The following is a 26,063-nucleotide window of genomic DNA, read 5'->3' as shown; positions in this document are numbered from 1 at the left end:
TCTTCTCACTATTTCATTAAAACCCAAATTTTTCCCTTGCATAGCATGCCGCTTCACGGCGAAATCGTGTTCGTAACTTCCCGATCATTAGCTCCAAACCGGTACGACAGCCAGGTTGTCTACCGGCGCGCTTCACGCACTCCTTTTTCCAATTATCATTAATTAGATTTTAGGTATTCTATGTCAATGTAAGCATAAGATTTATTTCATAAGATAAAAATATATATATATACAAAATCAATAAAAAAAAAAAAAAAAAAAAACAATATAATAAAAAGATATTAACGTATATATATATTTAAAATAACCAAAATGAGAAAAAAAAAACATATAAAACAACAAAAAGAAATAAAAACATCAAAAAAAAAGAAATAAAAAAATTAATATCCCTCAATAGGGAAAAAATAGGGATTTTAGTTTAATGTGTAGTCTTAGTCACCTTTATTAGCTTTAGCTGGGGAAACTCTTTCCCAGGATAGTTTTTTAAGTTTCTCTTTCTCGCAAACATATACACACACAGCCGCCATGTTCCTATAATGCCATTTTTTTATAATAATCTTGTAAATTGACCGGTAAGGGTGAGTCTTTCTCACCGGTACGGTTTTGTATCATGCCCTCAAACATCGAGGGTGCCAATGACTGGTAGTGTCGGACAGCGATTAGACAGCACTACCAGATAAAGAAGCATTCAGCCATGTCCGGACGAGGAAAGGGAGGAAAAGTGAAGGGGAAGTCCAAGTCCCGCTCCAGCAGGGCCGGTCTTCAGTTTCCGGTCGGTCGTATCCACCGTCTGCTCCGCAAGGGGAACTATGCCGAGCGTGTTGGTGCGGGTGCCCCAGTCTACTTGGCCGCCGTCATGGAGTACCTGGCCGCGGAAGTCCTCGAGTTGGCCGGTAACGCTGCCAGGGACAACAAGAAGACGAGAATCATCCCTCGTCACTTGCAGTTGGCCATCCGCAACGACGAGGAGTTGAATAAGCTCCTGTCGGGCGTTACCATCGCTCAGGGAGGTGTCCTTCCGAACATCCAGGCGGTGCTCCTGCCCAAGAAGACTGAGAAGAAGGCATAAGCATCACGCTGTGCGCATAAAAGGTCCTTTTCAGGACCAGAACATACTAGAGAGATGTACGCGATAAATGCCATGTGAAAAAAAAATAATAACAATAAACGTAATAAGCATAGGGACTGAAAAGTGGAGCTATAATTGGGCTAAGGTAAACGATGGGAAATACAGCGTATAAAAAGTGAAAGCGTTCGCTGAAATGCAACGAAGAATGATTGATTCGTTTACGAAGTATTTCATAGTCTGTCATAAAATTTCACCTGCAATCTGCCGCTTATTTCTTGTTAACATGTATGGTTGCAACGGCGCGATATACATTGTCGCCAGTCCGTTGCCACGTGCTAATTCATGTACGGTTGCAACGGCGCGATTTACATTGTCGCCAGTCCGTTGCCACGTGCTTATTCCGATTCGCTGACAATGTCTTTTACGTCGGTAATGGCTCATACAATTTCAACTCTATTATCACCGCCATTTTTTTTTTTGCGTTCGAACAGGTCTTACTTTACTATTTATCGCCGTCACACACGCTATGGCGAATAGGGAATAATTTTTCGTTCCGTTATGGCAAAGGATTGGCTCCATCTCTGAACATTGTATTGGTCCTTAGAAGGACCTTTTTTATCGACGTACGCCGGGTGTCGGATGGCGATCCCGTCGCGTCGTGTCTAACCGCCAAACCCGTAGAGAGTGCGGCCCTGTCGCTTGAGTGCGTACACGACGTCCATGGCTGTGACGGTCTTCCTCTTGGCGTGTTCGGTGTAGGTGACGGCGTCACGAATAACGTTCTCAAGGAACACCTTGAGCACACCGCGCGTCTCCTCGTAGATGAGTCCGGAGATACGCTTCACTCCACCTCGGCGGGCGAGACGGCGGATGGCCGGCTTGGTGATGCCCTGGATGTTATCGCGGAGAACTTTGCGATGACGTTTGGCTCCTCCCTTTCCCAGGCCTTTTCCTCCCTTGCCGCGTCCAGTCATCTCTGTAGTCTGCTCGTAGTAAGGGCTGCTGTCTGATGACCTGAAATGCACCTTCGCCGGTATTTATAAACGTCGCCGCCGCGGCGATGACGTACCCGACCTCTCCACCAATCAGCGTCGCCCGTACTATCTGGCGCCATTCTCGGAAGTGCTTAAAAGACGGCGTTTACCCGGCTTTTTACAGATCGCAGAAATGGCACGTACGAAGCAGACAGCCCGCAAGTCCACCGGAGGAAAGGCCCCGAGGAAGCAGCTGGCCACCAAGGCCGCTCGCAAGAGCGCGCCGGCGACGGGAGGCGTCAAGAAGCCCCACAGGTACCGCCCCGGTACCGTGGCCCTTCGTGAGATCAGGAGATACCAGAAGAGCACGGAGCTCCTCATCCGCAAGCTGCCCTTCCAGCGCCTGGTGCGTGAGATCGCCCAGGACTTCAAGACCGATCTTCGGTTCCAGAGCTCCGCCGTCATGGCTCTCCAGGAGGCCAGCGAGGCTTACCTAGTGGGTCTCTTTGAGGACACCAACCTCTGCGCCATCCACGCTAAGCGTGTGACCATCATGCCCAAGGACATCCAGCTGGCCCGCCGTATCCGCGGAGAGCGAGCTTAGAAAGCTACTTTCGGCCGAAAAACAAAGGTCCTTTTCAGGACCAGTACATACTTAAAAGTTTGAATTTAGCACGATCGCACAATAATTAACGACGATGTCAATCCATTGGAATGATGGACGATATGAAATTTCCTTTGCGCATGGCAAGTGCGTTTGCACGGCTACGCATGAAATGAGATGAAATAAAAGTTCGTGCGATGCTTACCTGACGCGCTTTACGAAAAGAAAACAATACTCCGTGACGTGTTGTTCATTTTACACGTTCTATGAATGTTATTCTTAATTTTTTTTTTTCGTCCGTCCATGTCGCATCATCAATTTTAAATAGGACCGTTGTTTTTGCATGGCATTAATCATGATAAATGTTAACTTTGGGCGTGCTCAGTGGCGTGGGCATTGAGTGGCAAGCATCTTTGGAAGACATGATGGTCCTAAAAAGGACCGAGATTGGACGCTGTCTGCTGTCCTAGGTGCGCCGGTGGCGAAGCAGTGATGGTTCACTTCTTTTTCTGGGCGGCGGAAGGTTTCTTGGCGGCGGGCTTGGCCTTGGTGGGCGTCTTCTTGGGCTTGGGGGTCTTGGGTTTGGTGGCCGCCTTTTTCGCCTTCGACGGGGACTTTGCCGCCTTGGCGGCGGGTTTCCCAGCCGCCGGCTTCTTCTTTGGCTTGTCCGCCGCCTTCTTCGCCTTCTTGGCTGGTGGCGCGGACTTGCTTCGCTCCTTGGGCGCGGACCTCTTGGTGCCACTGGACGCCTTCTCGGAGGACTTCTTGGCTCCGACCGCTTTCGGTTTCTTTACTCCCGTCTTCTTGACGACCTTTTTCGCCTTGGTCGTCCCGCTGGCTGCCGCGGGTGCGGCCTTCTTGCTGTGGCTCAGCTTGAAGGAACCTGAGGCGCCCTTTCCCTTGGTCTGGACGAGAGTTCCGGCGGTGACGGCCGCCTTGAGGTACTTCTTGATGAAAGGCGAGAGCCTCTCGGCGTCCACTTTGTAGCTGGCTGCGATGTACTTCTTGATGGCTTGAAGGGAAGAGCCACCGCGCTCCTTGAGGCCCTTGACTGCGTTGTTAACCATCTCGGAAGTGGGCGGGTGCGACGGCTTTGCGCGAGCCTTCTTGGCTGCTCCGCCCTTGCTGGCCTTCTTGGAAGCCGCGGAGGTTCCTGAAGAAGGCAGGGGTTTTACTGCGACGGTGCCCGAAGGCTGGGCTGCCGGTGGTGCGGCTGCCGCTGCTCCAGATGCTGCGTCTGCCATGTTATCGGCTGCTGCGTGATGATAGAAAGAGAAAATTACCAAGACCATGGTGAGCGACCGGCTCCTCGCCGATCTTTTCGCTGCCCAGCATCTTCTGCTCTTCAGCGAGGGGACATTCGGGCAAATTCCCGGGGATTCCCTAGGGACCCCGTTCGTGTCGTACCATTTCGGAGCTAAATGGCCCCGAAATGGCCGTTACACTTTCGCCGCTTCGCTGGCGGTTGGTCCTTCTCAATCCCTGTCGCTGCACAAGGACGTGGGTGCTTGTCCCACGGGAAGACCACGACATCGGTGATGCCGCGGACTTCCCCGTGGGAGGAGGATGCCGCTTTCCGCCGGAAGGTCCTTGCCCGCTCCTGGAGTGCGCTCTGCAGAGGTTCGATCCCGGACAGCGCCGGAAGAGACTCGTTCCCCGTGATCCACCCGATCTGGAGTGCCGCTCGGAGGTTTCTCCTGTCCGCAGCGTGCAGCTTATTCCTTGCGCCGTCGCACATCACGCCGCACCATGCGGGTGCGGCGTACGCAAGGGTTGGGCGTAACACCGCCGCGAACAGGTGCAGTCTCCTTCGCAGCGGAAGGCATGGATTACACAGGATCGGGCCGAGGTCTTGCCGCCGGGATGCTGCGATGCCGGATGCCCTCTTCACATGGTGCCGCATGGAGAGACGCTTGTCGAGGACGACGCCCAGGTACAGCACCGTCTCCGCCCAGTGGACCTCCGTCGCGCCGACGAGGATTTCGCCGGGCTCCTTCGGTCCCTTGGAGAAGACGATCGCCTGGGTTTTGTCCTCATTGACTCCGAATCTCCAGCGGGAATACCAAGTGATGAGTTTGTCGACCGCCCTCTGCAGGTATCGCGCCGCCATCTGTTGCCTCGTCGATCTCGCCAGGATCGCCATGTCGTCCGCATACGATGCTACGAGGACGTTGCTCCCAAAGTCTGCCGGGATATCCGCAGAGTAGATGTTGAAGAGAAGCGGCGAGAGCAAGCTTCCCTGGGGAACACCCGCTCTGATTCGCCGCTTCTCTGATACAGCATATCCCCAGCTGACGCGGAACGATCGTCCTCGCAACCAGGATGCCGCCAGCTCCGTCCACCATCGAGGAAATCCGAAGCAATTCAGCTTCCACAGCAATCCCTCGTGCCACACCCGATCGAACGCCTTGCTGACGTCAAAGAAGGCGCCGACGGTGGAATGCCGTCGGTTGAAACCTTCAGTGACGAAGTTCAGCAGGCGCGCGACCTGGTGCGTTGTTGAGTGCTCACTGCGGAAGCCAAACTGATGCACCGGAACGATGTTCAGCTCCTCGGTGATGGCGACGATGTGGCGCAGGAGGACCCGCTCGAACAGCTTTCCCAGGCCGTCGAGCAAGGAGATCGGACGGAAATTCGCCGGCGATGCCGACTTCCCCGCCTTTGGTATGCACACAACGCGCGCCTCCTTCCATCGGGATGGGAAATGCCCGATAGCGAGACACGCGTTGAAGATGCACAGCAATAAGGAGGCAAGGGATATCGGCATCTGAGCGATGACAGTGTTTACAATTCCGTCCGGTCCCGGCGCCTTTCGGGGTTTCAGAGCCTTTATGGCCCCTCGAAGGTCCTCCTCGCTGATGGTCGGCGGCATCTCTTCGCGGGCGCGGACGTGGCGTGGCGATCTCGGCGGCAGCACGATGGATTCCAGGGGATCCTCCTGGTCAGCGTCCCCGTCCAAGGGAGAAAACACTCTTTCGAGGTGCTCGGCCATCCCAGAAGCCTTCTCCTCCGGAGTCCGGAGTGTCCCCACCGCGGTGCGAAGGGGCGCCTCCTCTCGCCGCTCATCTCGCAGACTGCGTGCAAGGCGCCACAAGGACCCGTCTTCCGGGGATAGCGTTGAGACCTTCTTCTCCCAGCTGGATTCCCTGAAGGCCGCTATCTCGCATCTAAGTTCGCGTTGCGAGCTGTTTAGCAACGCCTTGGCGGCCGGGCATCGGGAGCGTTGGAATTGGCGACGTAGCCGATTTTTCTCCCGAATCTTCTCGCGGATCTCCCTTGGAAGGGCCAAGTGATTCCATTTCCGAGCGGGACGCTCGGGAATTGCTGCCTGTGTTGCCGCCTGTACAGTTTCCGTCAGAAGATCGACCTGACGGTCGATCTCTTCCGGGGAACTAAGAGGCGGAGGCATCGGAGAGGCGCTGATTCGGTCAGTTACCTGATTCCGAAACATCGCCCAGTCCGCGGCAGCATAATTCCGGATCATCCTCGTCGGCGTCTCCAAGGGTTTCCTCGCAAGATGGAGAAGGACAGGCAGGTGGTCGCTGTCCAAGGCGTAGAGCGCTCTCGCAGAGAGCGCCGACGGCAGCCGTGCGTGCACCGCGATGTCCAGCACGTCGCTCGTTCCACGGGTTGCGAAATGAGTCGGCGTGCGTGGACCGATGACGACGAGTCGCTCGGCGGAAGTCCACTGTTGTAGGCAACGCCCTCGAGGATTTTCCACTCGGGAGTGCCAATCGGGATGCTTCGCGTTGAAATCGCCCGCGGCTATCGTGGGAACAGATCCCACGAAGAATTCCGCGAGCTCTTCTGTGCGAAACATCACCGATGGTGAGCAGTATACTGAAATGAGGCGAAGAGGCCCCTCGCCGCATTCCAGCTCTATTGCAGTGGCTTCCGTCGAATCGAACGTCGGCAGCGTGAAGCGCTGTGCACGCAGGTGATCAGCGACCAGGACTGCAGTTCCCCCTCCTTGGCGCGCCCGGTCGTCACGGAAGACCTGGAATCCCGGGACGGTCCACCTACTCCTTGGCTTCAGGTGCGTCTCTTGCAACAGGGCGACCTCGCATTTCTGCCTGGATAGAAACGCGAGCAGCTCCGGCGTTTTCCTCGCCACGGCGCCTCCTACGTTCCAAGACGCGATGGCGATGTTACGGCGTCTAGGAGGCGTGTTATCCATGACGAGGAGCAAGAAGAGCCGGCAACTGTTGCAGTGTTGCCGAGAGCACCTGAAGCTGCGTCTGAAGAGCAGCAGAGATTGTGGCAAGCGTCCCCAGGACGCTTAGGAGCGGGTTTTCTTCGGGGCCGGCGTCCAGGTCCGCGGCCGGCGAAGAAGATGTGGCCCTCGAAAGGACCGGCGGCTGGGCAGGCGTCGCCTGTTGGTTGCGCCTACGCTCCCTCAAGGGAATGCGGAGAGAGGCGGCGGTTTCCATGACGTTTGCCGCGGGCGTCGGCAAATCCGGGAACTGGATGCCGAGGCGCGGTCTTGGGGTTGGGCGCTGAGGAGCTGGACCGCGGGACGCGTTTCCTCCTCGCCATACATTCCGCGTTCCCAGGGCTGGTGTGGATGCCTTGGACGCAGGAGCAGGAGACGGTGGAGCATTCTTGGGTGCGTTGGCCGCCCCCGATCGTCGTCCGCGGCGCTTTTTGGACGGCTTAGCGGCTCGACGTTCCTTCTCTGCAAGCCACGTCTTGCACGTCGGGGAGAAGGCCGAATGCGCTCCCCCGCAGCTGGGACATTTCTCCTCTCCGGTCCTTGGGCAATCCTCAAGGGCGTGTCCGCCTGAGCAGTGCGGGCAGCGAGGAGAAGCGGTGCAGAAAAAGCTCCCGTGACCAAAGCGAGAGCATCTATGGCAGAGCTGGGGATCCCTGTAAACGTAAAGGCGCACCGAAATTACGCTGTTGCCAACGCTTCGGAGTGCCTTAACTGCAGAGATGGTCCACTTTTCCGACAAGGCGATGGCGACGACGAAAACGCCGATCAGTTTGCCCTCGGAAGACAGCTGGCGTCCCCGGCGTGCGTCGATCCCCATGTCGCGCAGGTCTTCGAGCAGATGCTCAATTTGGTGCTTTGCAGAGAGGCCACGGAAGGTGAATGCCGTGGTTTTCTCCTCCCCCACTCCCCAAGTGGACATCTGCGCGTCAGCCGCGGACAGGGCCGCGCGCAAGGACTGGAAGTCTTCCATAGAGCGGGTTTGCACCCGCGCAGACGACTCCCCATAAGCGACGGTGAAGGTTTGATCCTTCACCGCTGCGCGAATCATATCGCGGAATGATCTCACGTCCTCAACATCGTAAACGACGAGAGGAGGAGGGCGTTTCCCGCGACTAGGACGTGGGGGAGGGGCAGCAGCGTCTTCAGCCTGGGCTGCGGTGTCGGCCGCGTCCATTGCTTCCGTGATCGGCTCAGAAGAGTCGGTCTCAGGAGCTATCGCGGCAAATGAGTTGGCCGTTGGGACCGGAATAAAGGCCTCAGCGGAGGTTCGGGCGCGTTTAAGCGCGGCGTCGCTTAGCGGCGTGAAAGGGCGACGAACGCCCGCTCTCTGCTGCTTCTCTGACTCGTCTCTGAAGACAGGCGCGATGACTTTGGCGTAACGCCGCGGCCGAACGAACCCGTCTTCATCGACGGGGGATCCAGGGCGGGAGACGCCAGGCGACGAGATGGCCGCCATGGCGAGGAGCCGGCGAGAGGTGGAGTTGACGGCGCTTTCCACTGCAGAGCAGTGCAAAGTCGTCTCGATGGAGAAGGTGGTACAGCGACTCTTCGACGTATCTGGATGACTCGATAATCAGGATGCAGGAAGCTGGATGATCGCACAGCCGAATTCAAAATTACCAAGACATGGATTTCTTACGAAAGTCCACCTTGCTATCGTACCATTTCGGAGCAAAATACGATCTCTTCCTCTCGCCTCCGGTGCGCTTCTCGGATTGTTTGTACTCCACTCCTCCTCCGACTTTCGCGTTTCGGAGAGTGTCGGGGGCGCGTAACGAGGGCGCCTTGCGCCGCGGCGCCCGTCAGGGTTCCACCCTGTCGGCCGTGGCGGCGCCAGGCGTTTGGCGAGCCCAGTTCGTGTGCAGCGGGTCGTCAAAATACGGGTTGTCGTCCTGTCGAAGGCGTACCCGGGAATAAACGTTGCACACGTTTCTACCGGGGTCGATTCCTCGAGATCCGAGGTAACGTACGTTCGAGGCCATCCTTCACCTGCTATTGGACGCGCTCGCGACCCGGTGGGCCGCGCGCCGGCCGCGGAAAGCGGCCCCGAGAAGACGGTCCCTTCGGACGCCTTCCCCCTGACTCGGCGCCTGTCAAACCTTCCTCCTGTTCCTCCCCGGTGCCTGTCCCGTAAGCGGACGTTTATGCATTTTTCGACGACTCGGGGGCGTCGCGACGCACCCACCTCCCGCGCCCGTGGGAAAGGATTATCGAGTCGCAAATGGAGACGGAGTCACCCGTTAAGCGCACGCCTTACGACGCGTCCGCGTGGGCTTCGAAATGGTTGCATGGGGTGGCCGAAGGGGAAAAAGAAATGAACTGTACGCACGCGAATGGGACGTCAAAGTTCACGTACAACAAAGTCGAGGATGGCGCCGAATTATGCTTTAGCCCCGTGAGCGGGCGGGAAAAACAATGTAGTAGCCGAGGGCGCGCAGTGGCGACCCGGCCGTGACGAGTTTGCTCCGTCTCCAACGGCTTCGGACGTCGGTACCTCGTTGCGGGATGATGAATTTGTAGCAACCGGCATGTCATCGGAAACGAAATGATACTTCATCACGGGAAAACTCTTATTGTCGTTGAAACGGCGCCACATCCACGTTTCCGCGGATGTCTACCGTAGTTTCCTTGCACGTCTTTCGAAGAGGAGAGTCGTCTGCCGTCGACTTGTTATCGCGTACATTTCTTTTATTAACCTTCCTTCTCTGTGCGATGCGTTGGATGTGCTTTTCTCCACGGTGCCGTCAAGTTACGGAATACACCCCTACGACCTTAAAAAAAAAAATCCCTCCCACACACACGCTGTATGTCACGTTAAATGACCCTGTGTGATGGGATACCTCGGGGACGTAGTCAACGTGAAAGCGACTCCTTGAAAACCAGGCTCTCGTAAGCGTACGTAATTCGTGTCGGCAATTTCGCTCGGTACACATCCCCCGCCGTACGTCTTATTCACGGAAACGGCGAAAATAGGGCGCATCGCGGGATTGTATGCGCGATCATTACGATGGGAATCGCCATAAGCAAATAGGACAGATGCGTTTAACTCAATAATATCCACATCCCTTTCGTCGTAGTTGCGGAGCTATGACGGCTTGTATTCGTGTCACAATATTTTTCAGTTGCTTCCAACCTAATTTCACATCGTTTCCACTTGTTTCCAATGGACATAATGTGTGTCAAGCATATGGATCTTGTTTTTTACCTCCATGCCGTTGGAATAATATCTTTCATTAGAGCAATGGTCGACTTTTCCTTATAACTTTCGAGGGTCGGGATAGTGATTGACGGATAAGGTAGAGTGAATAGCCCTTACCTGGAAAACATTCCTGTGAATAAATAAAGAAAACGTGGGAAAAAGCCGTCGGGGCGTGATGCGGCGTTCAATAGTGATGACAGATTATACTATCTGGCGTAGGAAAGACTTGAACACGATTTTTCCTGGGATCGTAATCAGGGATCCAGGCTGGTTTCCAGTGCTTGCGGGGTTGGGGGGACTAGGGGCGGCATTAACAGCCGGAACCGTTCATTCCTCTACGACCTCTCTTTCGTGGAACTCTATCACCGTCGACAGTTCACGGAACATCATTTCTCGGTTCTGTCTCGAAGAAGCCCCTGTGTTAATTCAATTACTCAGTATCTACTTCGTTCTGCATAACTTAATCAATACATGTGGACCCATCAAATATTTCATCCCCGTTCATTGTTGATTCCTTGAGGTTCTTAGCGATGCGGAAGCAACTTTATCGTCACGAGTAATAAAAGAACGATGATTAACAATTTTAAGCTGTCTGGTACCTAGCACATCACCATAAAAGATACGAAATAAGCATTCCAGTGAACAGGAAAACAAATAGTCGTCTTTTCCCCGGCCAATCTGGGATCATTGCAATGTGAAGCGAAAGTCAATCAGGAGTAAAGAGGATTCAATCCACTCACGATGAAGTAGACGACTGAAGGTTGCGTAGGTCTATGTGCACGTTCGTGTGTGTTAGTTTCTAGTGTTCATATGTAAATGACAGTTGTGTCAATGGGGGAACGTTATTCGAAAGTAACACTAGTTGACTCGAATTTAATCATTCTTATTACCAGTAGTTGCATTGCAAAATTTGACATTATCACGGCAGGAGGTAGGTATTTTGGTGATGACTGTCATAAATGTTGGCTAATGGAGGACGTTTGTCATCCATTCCGAGATTTTGAAAAAAAAACTGTCTCCGTTTACATATCGCTGCGTACCCGAGATATTTTACTAATTTGGTACTCTGTGTGGATGAATTTATTAACAGATGTCATAAGGGTGATTTCAACTACACAAATTTGACAAAGTTGAATGTTAAGTATTAACGCCTCGCTGTGACTGGTATGACATTACATGATATCCCGGTGATTAAGCATCACCACAACTGCTAAGGTAATTAATCGTCATGGTGTATATCATGAGTCTTAAAATCACACGATCGTTATGAAATTTACACCGCTTCACGGCTCGTCGGCATTTTCTCCCGTCCGTAGTTAAGTTGTATGTTACTAAGTTGCCTAGGCAAGGACGTTATTCCATTCCATTCCCGGCCACTGTTACTAGGTGAATCTGATTAAATATCGCTTCACGAATCACTATTGTCCTCAAAGCCGAGCGTCCTTCGGTTAACGCCACTGCGGGAAATCGGTTGTCGAATACGGTGAAGTGACGATCTCGTGTACCTAGTGTCAAAATGCGGCCGGGGTGGATTCTTCAATGGGGCTAATGCGGTAAAGATTTTCACCAAATTTGCAGAAAGTAGAAATGCTAAAAGGACGGACAGGTAGGCACATGCGGCAACCTTTTTCGTCAGAAATGCACTCGGAAAGAAAGCACTTGTAGGAAGAGTCGCCTTAATGAAAACGTTATGCAATCATCTCATAAATGATTATACCGGCCGCTAATTTTAAAGATTTTTCTTTCACGTCAAACTTCGACCTCTTTTCCCTAGATTTCATTTCCCTAATCCCGCAAAGAAATAAACAACATTAACGTATGTCCTTCCATCCCTTGTGTATCAACGTAATAAAATTAGCGGGTAAGTTGGGACTGGGACCATTTAACTTTTGCCTAGAGAAACATTTTCTGTTCTGTGGCGTGACAAGACAAGTAAAGATTTCTGGAAAGGTTAATTTCGTTCAAAAGAAGGGGAATGAGTCGTGTCCCGCGGAAGGGACCCCGGTTCAAAACTATAACAAGAATCGGTCATTTGGAGGCATGGTGATCAAAGAACTGGTCTACTTGTCACGTCTGTCTCGATGCATTTGTAATCAATTGCTGATAAATCGTTGCAGTATCGCAAAAAAAAAATTGCGGAAAAGGATGAAAAATCACTCAATCGACTTTACAATACTTGGGGGATTCGTTCAGAGGAGGTTTATCAACATTGTTTCAGCGAGATGCCGATTTTCCAAGAAGGAAACCCGATGCCCATTATATAAATTGTTATTTGTGCGAATGATGCTGATTCCATATGCTGTTAACGACGATGCATTCCGTAGAAATAGTTTCTGGGAATTGATTGATTGGATAGACTTAGCACAATGGAAAATCCACGGAAGCGCTCACTGCCCGCCATTTTGTTTATTGCGACGCCTGCTCGTCACGACTTGGTGATTGTACAAGGAACGCTGTTGCCCAGCTGCGTTCTATGCTTGCGAGGGTCATGGTTTCCACAGAAATTTCTTCCTCGTGCGGAATGCCACGTGGGTCATTGCGACAACCCTTTTCTGGTTAACGTAGAAACTTGGGGCGAGGACGGGTCGCATTACCTGCCTGCCTCCTCGCGTTGAACCCCCGAGGAGTTTTACGACGTAGCGGATGGGACGGGAGGTTAAGCGGAATTAGCCTTCGCGGAAAAACGGCCGCGTGGGAAGGGCATGTGGGAACCTGTCATTTACTGCCCCTGGAAGTGAAGCAGGAGCAACGTGACCACAAGCGTACCAGTTTCGGAGGGAGACGGACGCCGTGAATCCATATTATTTTTGACGGAGGGAGACATGTAAGTCAAGGCTTACGTCTGAGAAACGAGCATAGCAGGTCAGTGGTTTGAAAAGTACAGGGTGAAAGGGAAGTAATCATGGGAATATAATATTTTTTCCTTAATATCTCGACGGTCATTTTCATCAAATGCAGACGCATAGCAGTAGAAAATATATTTGAATAGGAGGTAAGAAATTCGTCCATCTTTTATTGTCATAAGTTTCTCCTTTACATTTACTCTATTTTTTCGTGAACCGCGCGCGTGCACACCAGGTAAGTAGTTGGTGAATCGGAGGAAAGCGTGGGACTCTAATTTCCCAGGTTTTTACGTTTATTTATGTACGTCCTTTGCGGCCTAGTATTGACGATTGCCCATCGCAGTCGGGTATTTGAAAACTGAAGATTATTTCATGGCCCTTAGAAGGGCCGTTAGGATGCATCAAAGCAATCCCGTCGAGGAATTTACTTTGAGCTGGTGTACTTGGTGACGGCCTTGGTCCCCTCGGAGACGGCGTGCTTGGCCAGCTCACCGGGAAGCAAGAGCCTGACGGCGGTCTGCACCTCCCGGCTGGTGATGGTCGAGCGCTTGTTGTAGTGAGCCAGGCGAGAAGCTTCGGCGGCGATTCTCTCGAAAATGTCGTTGACGAAGCTGTTCATGATGCTCATGGCCTTGCTGGAGATTCCGGTGTCGGGGTGCACCTGCTTCAGCACTTTGTAGATGTAGATTGCGTAGCTCTCCTTCCTCCTGCGCTTCTTCTTCTTGTCTCCCTTGGAGATGTTCTTCTGGGCCTTGCCCGCTTTCTTCGCAGCCTTTCCGCTCGTCTTGGGTGGCATGGTGATCACGTTCGGCGAACGGGGTCGATTTCAGTATTTTTGCCGAACATCAGTCGCCTGCTTATGTACCCCTGGTCCGTTCCGTGAGCCGAATCTCCTCGACGACCAATCACGTAAAAGCATGATGTGGCGTCGCTCGGACGGCGGCAGCCTATATAAATGCGCCCAGGAGTCGGACAGCGATTAGACAGCACTACCAGATAAAGAAGCATTCAGCCATGTCCGGACGAGGAAAGGGAGGAAAAGTGAAGGGGAAGTCCAAGTCCCGCTCCAGCAGGGCCGGTCTTCAGTTTCCGGTCGGTCGTATCCACCGTCTGCTCCGCAAGGGGAACTATGCCGAGCGTGTTGGTGCGGGTGCCCCAGTCTACTTGGCCGCCGTCATGGAGTACCTGGCCGCGGAAGTCCTCGAGTTGGCCGGTAACGCTGCCAGGGACAACAAGAAGACGAGAATCATCCCTCGTCACTTGCAGTTGGCCATCCGCAACGACGAGGAGTTGAATAAGCTCCTGTCGGGCGTTACCATCGCTCAGGGAGGTGTCCTTCCGAACATCCAGGCGGTGCTCCTGCCCAAGAAGACTGAGAAGAAGGCATAAGCATCACGCTGTGCGCATAAAAGGTCCTTTTCAGGACCAGAACATACTAGAGAGATGTACGCGATAAATGCCATGTGAAAAAAAAAATAATAACAATAAACGTAATAAGCATAGGGACTGAAAAGTGGAGCTATAATTGGGCTAAGGTAAACGATGGGAAATACAGCGTATAAAAAGTGAAAGCGTTCGCTGAAATGCAACGAAGAATGATTGATTCGTTTACGAAGTATTTCATAGTCTGTCATAAAATTTCACCTGCAATCTGCCGCTTATTTCTTGTTAACATGTATGGTTGCAACGGCGCGATATACATTGTCGCCAGTCCGTTGCCACGTGCTAATTCATGTACGGTTGCAACGGCGCGATTTACATTGTCGCCAGTCCGTTGCCACGTGCTTATTCCGATTCGCTGACAATGTCTTTTACGTCGGTAATGGCTCATACAATTTCAACTCTATTATCACCGCCATTTTTTTTTTTGCGTTCGAACAGGTCTTACTTTACTATTTATCGCCGTCACACACGCTATGGCGAATAGGGAATAATTTTTCGTTCCGTTATGGCAAAGGATTGGCTCCATCTCTGAACATTGTATTGGTCCTTAGAAGGACCTTTTTTATCGACGTACGCCGGGTGTCGGATGGCGATCCCGTCGCGTCGTGTCTAACCGCCAAACCCGTAGAGAGTGCGGCCCTGTCGCTTGAGTGCGTACACGACGTCCATGGCTGTGACGGTCTTCCTCTTGGCGTGTTCGGTGTAGGTGACGGCGTCACGAATAACGTTCTCAAGGAACACCTTGAGCACACCGCGCGTCTCCTCGTAGATGAGTCCGGAGATACGCTTCACTCCACCTCGGCGGGCGAGACGGCGGATGGCCGGCTTGGTGATGCCCTGGATGTTATCGCGGAGAACTTTGCGATGACGTTTGGCTCCTCCCTTTCCCAGGCCTTTTCCTCCCTTGCCGCGTCCAGTCATCTCTGTAGTCTGCTCGTAGTAAGGGCTGCTGTCTGATGACCTGAAATGCACCTTCGCCGGTATTTATAAACGTCGCCGCCGCGGCGATGACGTACCCGACCTCTCCACCAATCAGCGTCGCCCGTACTATCTGGCGCCATTCTCGGAAGTGCTTAAAAGACGGCGTTTACCCGGCTTTTTACAGATCGCAGAAATGGCACGTACGAAGCAGACAGCCCGCAAGTCCACCGGAGGAAAGGCCCCGAGGAAGCAGCTGGCCACCAAGGCCGCTCGCAAGAGCGCGCCGGCGACGGGAGGCGTCAAGAAGCCCCACAGGTACCGCCCCGGTACCGTGGCCCTTCGTGAGATCAGGAGATACCAGAAGAGCACGGAGCTCCTCATCCGCAAGCTGCCCTTCCAGCGCCTGGTGCGTGAGATCGCCCAGGACTTCAAGACCGATCTTCGGTTCCAGAGCTCCGCCGTCATGGCTCTCCAGGAGGCCAGCGAGGCTTACCTAGTGGGTCTCTTTGAGGACACCAACCTCTGCGCCATCCACGCTAAGCGTGTGACCATCATGCCCAAGGACATCCAGCTGGCCCGCCGTATCCGCGGAGAGCGAGCTTAGAAAGCTACTTTCGGCCGAAAAACAAAGGTCCTTTTCAGGACCAGTACATACTTAAAAGTTTGAATTTAGCACGATCGCACAATAATTAACGACGATGTCAATCCATTGGAATGATGGACGATATGAAATTTCCTTTGCGCATGGCAAGTGCGTTTGCACGGCTACGCATGAAATGAGATGAAATAAAAGTTCGTGCGATGCTTACCTGACGCGCTTTACGAAAAGAAAACAATACTCCGTGACGTGTTGTTCATTTTACACGTTCTATGAATGTTATTCTTAATTTTTTTTTTTCGTCCGTCCATGTCGCATCATCAATTTTAAATAGGACCGTTGTTTTTGCATGGCATTAATCATGATAAATGTTAACTTTGGGCGTGCTCAGTGGCGTGGGCATTGAGTGGCAAGCATCTTTGGAAGACATGATGGTCCTAAAAAGGACCGAGATTGGACGCTGTCTGCTGTCCTAGGTGCGCCGGTGGCGAAGCAGTGATGGTTCACTTCTTTTTCTGGGCGGCGGAAGGTTTCTTGGCGGCGGGCTTGGCCTTGGTGGGCGTCTTCTTGGGCTTGGGGGTCTTGGGTTTGGTGGCCGCCTTTTTCGCCTTCGACGGGGACTTTGCCGCCTTGGCGGCGGGTTTCCCAGCCGCCGGCTTCTTCTTTGGCTTGTCCGCCGCCTTCTTCGCCTTCTTGGCTGGTGGCGCGGACTTGCTTCGCTCCTTGGGCGCGGACCTCTTGGTGCCACTGGACGCCTTCTCGGAGGACTTCTTGGCTCCGACCGCTTTCGGTTTCTTTACTCCCGTCTTCTTGACGACCTTTTTCGCCTTGGTCGTCCCGCTGGCTGCCGCGGGTGCGGCCTTCTTGCTGTGGCTCAGCTTGAAGGAACCTGAGGCGCCCTTTCCCTTGGTCTGGACGAGAGTTCCGGCGGTGACGGCCGCCTTGAGGTACTTCTTGATGAAAGGCGAGAGCCTCTCGGCGTCCACTTTGTAGCTGGCTGCGATGTACTTCTTGATGGCTTGAAGGGAAGAGCCACCGCGCTCCTTGAGGCCCTTGACTGCGTTGTTAACCATCTCGGAAGTGGGCGGGTGCGACGGCTTTGCGCGAGCCTTCTTGGCTGCTCCGCCCTTGCTGGCCTTCTTGGAAGCCGCGGAGGTTCCTGAAGAAGGCAGGGGTTTTACTGCGACGGTGCCCGAAGGCTGGGCTGCCGGTGGTGCGGCTGCCGCTGCTCCAGATGCTGCGTCTGCCATGTTATCGGCTGCTGCGTGATGATAGAAAGAGAAAATTACCAACCACGATGTTTCACCGGCTTTCTCGATGCCGGCTCCTTCCGCTGCCCAGCATTTCTGCTCTTCAGCGGTGATGCACTCGGCGAAACGCCCGGAATCCTAAGGGACTCCGTCAATATCGAACCTTTTCAAAGCATAAATGCTCGAAAAGGCCGAAAGGATGAAGTTCCCGAAGGACCCCGTCACTGTCGTACCATTTCGGAGCATGTGGCTCCGAAATGGCCGTTGGACTTTCTGCGTTTCGCCGGCGGCTGGTCTTCCTCGTTGCCGGTGCCCGCGCATGGACGTGGATGCTTATCCCACGGGAGAACCACAGCATCAGTGATGCTGCGGATTTCCCCGTGGGATGATGATGCCGCTCGATCCCGGAACATGGCCGTCCGCTCACGAAGGACAGCATCCAGTGGTGGTAATTTTCCGATTTCATAAAGCGCCTCGTTCCCTGGTTTCCAACCAAGGCGCAGCGTCGCCCGCAGACTCTTCCTGTCCGCGGTGCACAGGATTCTCTCCGCCTTCTTGCCCATAACGCCGCACCACGCAGGCGCCGCGTACGTGAGGTTAGGGCGAAGCACCGCCGCGAAAAGTTGAAGCCGCCGGCGGAGAGGAAGGCACGGATGTCCAAGTATGGGCGCGAGGAGATGCCGCCGAGATGCCGCAATCCCGGATGTCCGCTTGGCGTGGTTCACCATGTTGAGGCGCTTGTCGAGAAGTACGCCCAGGTAGAGAACGGATCTCTTCCAAGGAACTTCCGTGAGTCCGACGAGAATTTCGCCGGGCTTCTTCGGTCCCTTGGAAAAGACGATCGCCTGGGTTTTCTTCTCGTTGACGCCGAATCGCCAAAGGGAAAACCACGCCGTGAGAGCGTCGACCGCCCGCTGCAGGTATCGCGCTGCCAGATGTTGCCGAGAAGAACGTGCCAAGATCGCTGAATCGTCGGCGTATGTTGCGACGAGGACGTTGGTTCCGAAGTCACCGGGGATGTCCGAAGAGTAGATATTGAAGAGGAGCGGCGAGAGCAGACTTCCCTGCGGAACGCCCGCTCGTATGCTCCTCTTCTCGGAGAGCGCGTCGCCCCAGCTGACCCGGAACGTCCTGCCGCGAAGCCATGATGCAGCGATGTTCGTCCACCAGCGAGGAAACCCGAAGCAATCAAGCTTCCACAGCAAGCCGTCATGCCACACCCGATCGAACGCCTTGCTGATGTCAAAGAAGGCGCCGACGGTGGAGTGCCGTCGGTTGAAACCTTCCGTGACGTAATTCAGCAGGCGCGCGATCTGATGAGTCGTGGAATGTTCGCTGCGGAAGCCGAATTGGTGCTCAGGTAGGATGTTCAGCTCCTCGGTGATGGCGATCAGGTGACGAAGAAGGACCCGCTCGAACAGTTTTCCCAGGCCGTCGAGCAAAGAGATTGGGCGATAATTCGCCGGCGAAGGTGATTTCCCTTCCTTAGGAATGCACACAACACGCGCCTCTTTCCACCGGGATGGGAAATACCCGATGGCGAGACACGCATTGAATATGCATAACATAAATGAGGCAAGGGAAATCGGCATCTGGGCGATTACGGCATTCGAGATACCGTCCGGCCCCGGTGCCTTCCGCGGCTTCAGAGTCTTTATGGCCCCTCTAAGGTCCTCCTCCACGATGGTCGGCGGCAGCTCTTCTCGGTCTCGGGAGTGGTGCGGCGTTCTCGGCGGGATGACACGGGAAGTCAGCGGGTCGGGCTGGTCCATATCACCTTCGGAAGGAGAAAAGACGTCCTCCAAATGGACCGCCATCCCCGAAGCTTTCTCCTCCGGCGAGCGCAGAAATCCGTTGGCAGCAATCAGCGGGGCTTCCTCCCGGGACTCCCCGCGGAGGGACCTTGCCATTCTCCACATCGAGCCGTCTTCTGGAGAGAGAGAGGAAACCTTTTTCTCCCAGGAGGCGGTTCTCAGGGCCAGGATGTCGGTGCGAATACGGCGCTGGGCGGCGTTCAGCTGGGCCTTGTCGGACGGGCAGCGGGTGCTTTGAAAGCGGCGCCGCAGGCGATTTTTCTCCCGGATGTCTTCGCGGATGGATCGCGGAAGCGCTAGGTGGTTCCAGGAGCGACGGCAGGTTACGGGAATCGAAGCCGCTACCGCCGACTGCACGGTTTCCGTGACAAAATCAACCTGACGGTCGATTTCATCGGGAGAACCGAGAGCCGGAGGCAGCGAAGTGGCCGTGATTCCGTCTGTAATCCTGCGCCGGAGAGAATCCCAGTCCGCTGCGGCGTAGTTCAAGGTTTTCCGCGTCTCAGCTTCCTTGGGGCGTCGTCCGAAGTGAAGAAGGACCGGCAGGTGGTCACTGTCAAGCGCAAAAAGCGCTCTCGCGGAGAGCGCTGAATGCAGCCCGGCGTACACAGCGATGTCCAAGACGTCGCTCGTTCCGCAGGTCGCGAAATGAGACGGCGTTCGAGGACCGATGACGGAGAGCCGCTCGGCCGAAGTCCACTGCCGCAGGCGACATCCCCGGGCGTTGCCAACCCGAGAATGCCAGTCCGGATGCTTCGCGTTGAAGTCCCCCGCGACGATCGCAGAAGTAGATTCCGCGAAGATCGACGCGAGTTCATCTGTGCGAAGCATCGCCTGAGGTGATATGTAGACCGAAGCAAGACGAAGAGGTCCTTCGCCGCACTCCAGGTCTATGGCAGTGGCTTCCGTTGAAAGAAATGGCCGTAGCGGGAAACGCTGTGCACGCAGGTGCTCCGCAACCAGGATCGCCGTTCCTCCTCCGCGGCGCGACCGGTCGTCGCGAAACACGCGAAAGCCTGGAACAGTCCACCGATCCCCTGGGCCCAGAAACGTCTCCTGTAGTAGAGCGACCTCACATCTCTGCCGAGACAGAAATGCAAGGAGCTCCGGCGTCTTCCTTGCCGTCGCGCCGCCCACGTTCCACGACGCGATGACGATGTTCCGGCGTTTCGGCAAGGAATTATCCATGTCGGGCCGCAAGGAGAGAAGGCAGCTGCTGCAGCGTCGCCGAGAGCACCTGGAGCTGGGACTGCAGAGCAGCCGAGATGGTGGCCAGCGTTCCCAGAACGCTGAGAAGGGCATCTCCGTCGGCGGCAGTGACAGAGTCCGGCGTGGCCCCCGAAAGGACCGACGGCTGCTGGGTCGCCGACGCTTGGAGACGGCGGCGCTCGCGCAGTGGGATGCGGAGCGATTCGGCCGTCTCAGTGGTGGTCGTGGATGGAGTTGGCAGCACCGGGAAATTCACGCCGAGGCGCGGACGTGGTGCAGGACGTTGTGGTGCCGGGCCGCGAGACGCGTCTCCTCCTCGCCAGGCGTTGGTCGTCCCCAAGGAAGGAACCTTCTTCGCCGACGCGTTGGGTGCGGCAGCAGGTGGTGCGGCCTTCCCGCCAGCTTGATTGGCGGCTCCTTTTCCGCGGCGTCCGCGGCGTTTTCTCGAGGGCTTTTCCTCGCGGCGCTCCTTCTCCATCCTCCACTTTTCGCAAAGTGGAGAAAAGGCCGTGTGCTCGCCGCCGCAGCTCGGGCACTTCTCGGCGCCTGTCCGCGGACAGTCCTGAAGGCAGTGGCCTTCCGAACAGCGCGGGCAACGTGGAGAGGCCGAACAAAAGAAGCTGCCGTGGCCGAAGCGGGAGCAACGGTGGCAGAGCTGCGGGTCCCGGTACACGTAGAGGCGTACAGAGACGATGCAATTGCCCACGCTCCGGATCGCCTTGATGGAGGAGATGGGCCAGGCTGCAGAGGTGGCGATGGCGACAACAAAAACGCCGATGGGTTTCCCTTCGGCGGTCAGCTGTCGTCCTCGTCGCGCGTTGATATCCATGGATCTTAGATCTTCAAGAAGATCCTCGACCCGATGGCGAGAGGACAATCCACGGAACGTAAAAGATGTCGTCTTCTCCTCTCCTACGCCCCAGGTTGACATCTGCGCGTCGGCAGCAGAAAGGGCAGCTCGCAGCGTCCGGAAATCCTCCATGGTCCTGGTCTGGACCCGGGCAGATGATTCACCGTACGCCACGGTGAAGGATTGATCCGCGACCGAGGACCGGATCATTTCGCGAAACGCTTGTACGTCCTCGACATCGTAAACGATGAGCGGAGGAGGTCGAGCGCCGCGACTAGGGCGTGGTGGAGCACAAGCGTCGGACGAACCCTGCTCAGGAGGAGAGTCCGTTGCCATGGCGACCGGTTCGGATGAATCGGTCGCGGGGGCGAGAGCCGAGAACGAGTTGCTCGTCGGCACGGGCACGAATGCTTCGGCCGACGTGCGCGCACGTTTTAGAGCGGCATCGCTCAGAGGCGTAAATGGCCGACGAACGCCGGGCCGAGATGGTGCAGTCGGCGTCTCCTTAAAAATGGGGGCGAGTACTTTAATCGTCCTCTTCGGGAAGACGAAGCCGTCGCTATCGACCGGCGAGCCGGGACGGGAGGCACCAGGCGACGCGGTAGCCGCCATGGCAGAAGAGGAGAGAGCTGAGCTCCTATCCACTGCTGACGGTGTGTTGCAGTCAGTGGATTGATGAGTGGCGTGTAAAAGTCCTTTATTGATGTTGATAAATGTTGTGTTGATACGCAGATCAGGAAGAAATCACAGGCCGGATAAGCGCACAGCCGAAAATTACCAAGACATGGATTTCTTACGAAAGTCCACCTTGCTATCGTACCATTTCGGAGCAAAATACGATCTCTTCCTCTCGCCTCCGGTGCGCTTCTCGGATTGTTTGTACTCCACTCCTCCTCCGACTTTCGCGTTTCGGAGAGTGTCGGGGGCGCGTAACGAGGGCGCCTTGCGCCGCGGCGCCCGTCAGGGTTCCACCCTGTCGGCCGTGGCGGCGCCAGGCGTTTGGCGAGCCCAGTTCGTGTGCAGCGGGTCGTCAAAATACGGGTTGTCGTCCTGTCGAAGGCGTACCCGGGAATAAACGTTGCACACGTTTCTACCGGGGTCGATTCCTCGAGATCCGAGGTAACGTACGTTCGAGGCCATCCTTCACCTGCTATTGGACGCGCTCGCGACCCGGTGGGCCGCGCGCCGGCCGCGGAAAGCGGCCCCGAGAAGACGGTCCCTTCGGACGCCTTCCCCCTGACTCGGCGCCTGTCAAACCTTCCTCCTGTTCCTCCCCGGTGCCTGTCCCGTAAGCGGACGTTTATGCATTTTTCGACGACTCGGGGGCGTCGCGACGCACCCACCTCCCGCGCCCGTGGGAAAGGATTATCGAGTCGCAAATGGAGACGGAGTCACCCGTTAAGCGCACGCCTTACGACGCGTCCGCGTGGGCTTCGAAATGGTTGCATGGGGTGGCCGAAGGGGAAAAAGAAATGAACTGTACGCACGCGAATGGGACGTCAAAGTTCACGTACAACAAAGTCGAGGATGGCGCCGAATTATGCTTTAGCCCCGTGAGCGGGCGGGAAAAACAATGTAGTAGCCGAGGGCGCGCAGTGGCGACCCGGCCGTGACGAGTTTGCTCCGTCTCCAACGGCTTCGGACGTCGGTACCTCGTTGCGGGATGATGAATTTGTAGCAACCGGCATGTCATCGGAAACGAAATGATACTTCATCACGGGAAAACTCTTATTGTCGTTGAAACGGCGCCACATCCACGTTTCCGCGGATGTCTACCGTAGTTTCCTTGCACGTCTTTCGAAGAGGAGAGTCGTCTGCCGTCGACTTGTTATCGCGTACATTTCTTTTATTAACCTTCCTTCTCTGTGCGATGCGTTGGATGTGCTTTTCTCCACGGTGCCGTCAAGTTACGGAATACACCCCTACGACCTTAAAAAAAAAAATCCCTCCCACACACACGCTGTATGTCACGTTAAATGACCCTGTGTGATGGGATACCTCGGGGACGTAGTCAACGTGAAAGCGACTCCTTGAAAACCAGGCTCTCGTAAGCGTACGTAATTCGTGTCGGCAATTTCGCTCGGTACACATCCCCCGCCGTACGTCTTATTCACGGAAACGGCGAAAATAGGGCGCATCGCGGGATTGTATGCGCGATCATTACGATGGGAATCGCCATAAGCAAATAGGACAGATGCGTTTAACTCAATAATATCCACATCCCTTTCGTCGTAGTTGCGGAGCTATGACGGCTTGTATTCGTGTCACAATATTTTTCAGTTGCTTCCAACCTAATTTCACATCGTTTCCACTTGTTTCCAATGGACATAATGTGTGTCAAGCATATGGATCTTGTTTTTTACCTCCATGCCGTTGGAATAATATCTTTCATTAGAGCAATGGTCGACTTTTCCTTATAACTTTCGAGGGTCGGGATAGTGATTGACGGATAAGGTAGAGTGAATAGCCCTTACCTGGAAAACATTCCTGTGAATAAATAAAGAAAACGTGGGAAAAAGCCGTCGGGGCGTGATGCGGCGTTCAATAGTGATGACAGATTATACTATCTGGCGTAGGAAAGACTTGAACACGATTTTTCCTGGGATCGTAATCAGGGATCCAGGCTGGTTTCCAGTGCTTGCGGGGTTGGGGGGACTAGGGGCGGCATTAACAGCCGGAACCGTTCATTCCTCTACGACCTCTCTTTCGTGGAACTCTATCACCGTCGACAGTTCACGGAACATCATTTCTCGGTTCTGTCTCGAAGAAGCCCCTGTGTTAATTCAATTACTCAGTATCTACTTCGTTCTGCATAACTTAATCAATACATGTGGACCCATCAAATATTTCATCCCCGTTCATTGTTGATTCCTTGAGGTTCTTAGCGATGCGGAAGCAACTTTATCGTCACGAGTAATAAAAGAACGATGATTAACAATTTTAAGCTGTCTGGTACCTAGCACATCACCATAAAAGATACGAAATAAGCATTCCAGTGAACAGGAAAACAAATAGTCGTCTTTTCCCCGGCCAATCTGGGATCATTGCAATGTGAAGCGAAAGTCAATCAGGAGTAAAGAGGATTCAATCCACTCACGATGAAGTAGACGACTGAAGGTTGCGTAGGTCTATGTGCACGTTCGTGTGTGTTAGTTTCTAGTGTTCATATGTAAATGACAGTTGTGTCAATGGGGGAACGTTATTCGAAAGTAACACTAGTTGACTCGAATTTAATCATTCTTATTACCAGTAGTTGCATTGCAAAATTTGACATTATCACGGCAGGAGGTAGGTATTTTGGTGATGACTGTCATAAATGTTGGCTAATGGAGGACGTTTGTCATCCATTCCGAGATTTTGAAAAAAAAACTGTCTCCGTTTACATATCGCTGCGTACCCGAGATATTTTACTAATTTGGTACTCTGTGTGGATGAATTTATTAACAGATGTCATAAGGGTGATTTCAACTACACAAATTTGACAAAGTTGAATGTTAAGTATTAACGCCTCGCTGTGACTGGTATGACATTACATGATATCCCGGTGATTAAGCATCACCACAACTGCTAAGGTAATTAATCGTCATGGTGTATATCATGAGTCTTAAAATCACACGATCGTTATGAAATTTACACCGCTTCACGGCTCGTCGGCATTTTCTCCCGTCCGTAGTTAAGTTGTATGTTACTAAGTTGCCTAGGCAAGGACGTTATTCCATTCCATTCCCGGCCACTGTTACTAGGTGAATCTGATTAAATATCGCTTCACGAATCACTATTGTCCTCAAAGCCGAGCGTCCTTCGGTTAACGCCACTGCGGGAAATCGGTTGTCGAATACGGTGAAGTGACGATCTCGTGTACCTAGTGTCAAAATGCGGCCGGGGTGGATTCTTCAATGGGGCTAATGCGGTAAAGATTTTCACCAAATTTGCAGAAAGTAGAAATGCTAAAAGGACGGACAGGTAGGCACATGCGGCAACCTTTTTCGTCAGAAATGCACTCGGAAAGAAAGCACTTGTAGGAAGAGTCGCCTTAATGAAAACGTTATGCAATCATCTCATAAATGATTATACCGGCCGCTAATTTTAAAGATTTTTCTTTCACGTCAAACTTCGACCTCTTTTCCCTAGATTTCATTTCCCTAATCCCGCAAAGAAATAAACAACATTAACGTATGTCCTTCCATCCCTTGTGTATCAACGTAATAAAATTAGCGGGTAAGTTGGGACTGGGACCATTTAACTTTTGCCTAGAGAAACATTTTCTGTTCTGTGGCGTGACAAGACAAGTAAAGATTTCTGGAAAGGTTAATTTCGTTCAAAAGAAGGGGAATGAGTCGTGTCCCGCGGAAGGGACCCCGGTTCAAAACTATAACAAGAATCGGTCATTTGGAGGCATGGTGATCAAAGAACTGGTCTACTTGTCACGTCTGTCTCGATGCATTTGTAATCAATTGCTGATAAATCGTTGCAGTATCGCAAAAAAAAAATTGCGGAAAAGGATGAAAAATCACTCAATCGACTTTACAATACTTGGGGGATTCGTTCAGAGGAGGTTTATCAACATTGTTTCAGCGAGATGCCGATTTTCCAAGAAGGAAACCCGATGCCCATTATATAAATTGTTATTTGTGCGAATGATGCTGATTCCATATGCTGTTAACGACGATGCATTCCGTAGAAATAGTTTCTGGGAATTGATTGATTGGATAGACTTAGCACAATGGAAAATCCACGGAAGCGCTCACTGCCCGCCATTTTGTTTATTGCGACGCCTGCTCGTCACGACTTGGTGATTGTACAAGGAACGCTGTTGCCCAGCTGCGTTCTATGCTTGCGAGGTTTCCACAGAAATTTCTTCCTCGTGCGGAATGCCACGTGGGTCATTGCGACAGCCCTTTTCTGGTTAACGTAGAAACTTGGGGCGAGGACGGGTCGCATTACCTGCCTGCCTCCTCGCGTTGAACCCCCGAGGAGTTTTACGACGTAGCGGATGGGACGGGAGGTTAAGCGGAATTAGCCTTCGCGGAAAAACGGCCGCGTGGGAAGGGCATGTGGGAACCTGTCATTTACTGC

Source organism: Hetaerina americana, unplaced genomic scaffold (assembly GCF_022747635.1).
Source record: "Hetaerina americana unplaced genomic scaffold, ioHetAmer1.1.p SCAF_124, whole genome shotgun sequence".
Taxonomy (NCBI): domain Eukaryota; kingdom Metazoa; phylum Arthropoda; class Insecta; order Odonata; family Calopterygidae; genus Hetaerina; species Hetaerina americana.
Note: the sequence above shows the minus strand (reverse complement) of the source record.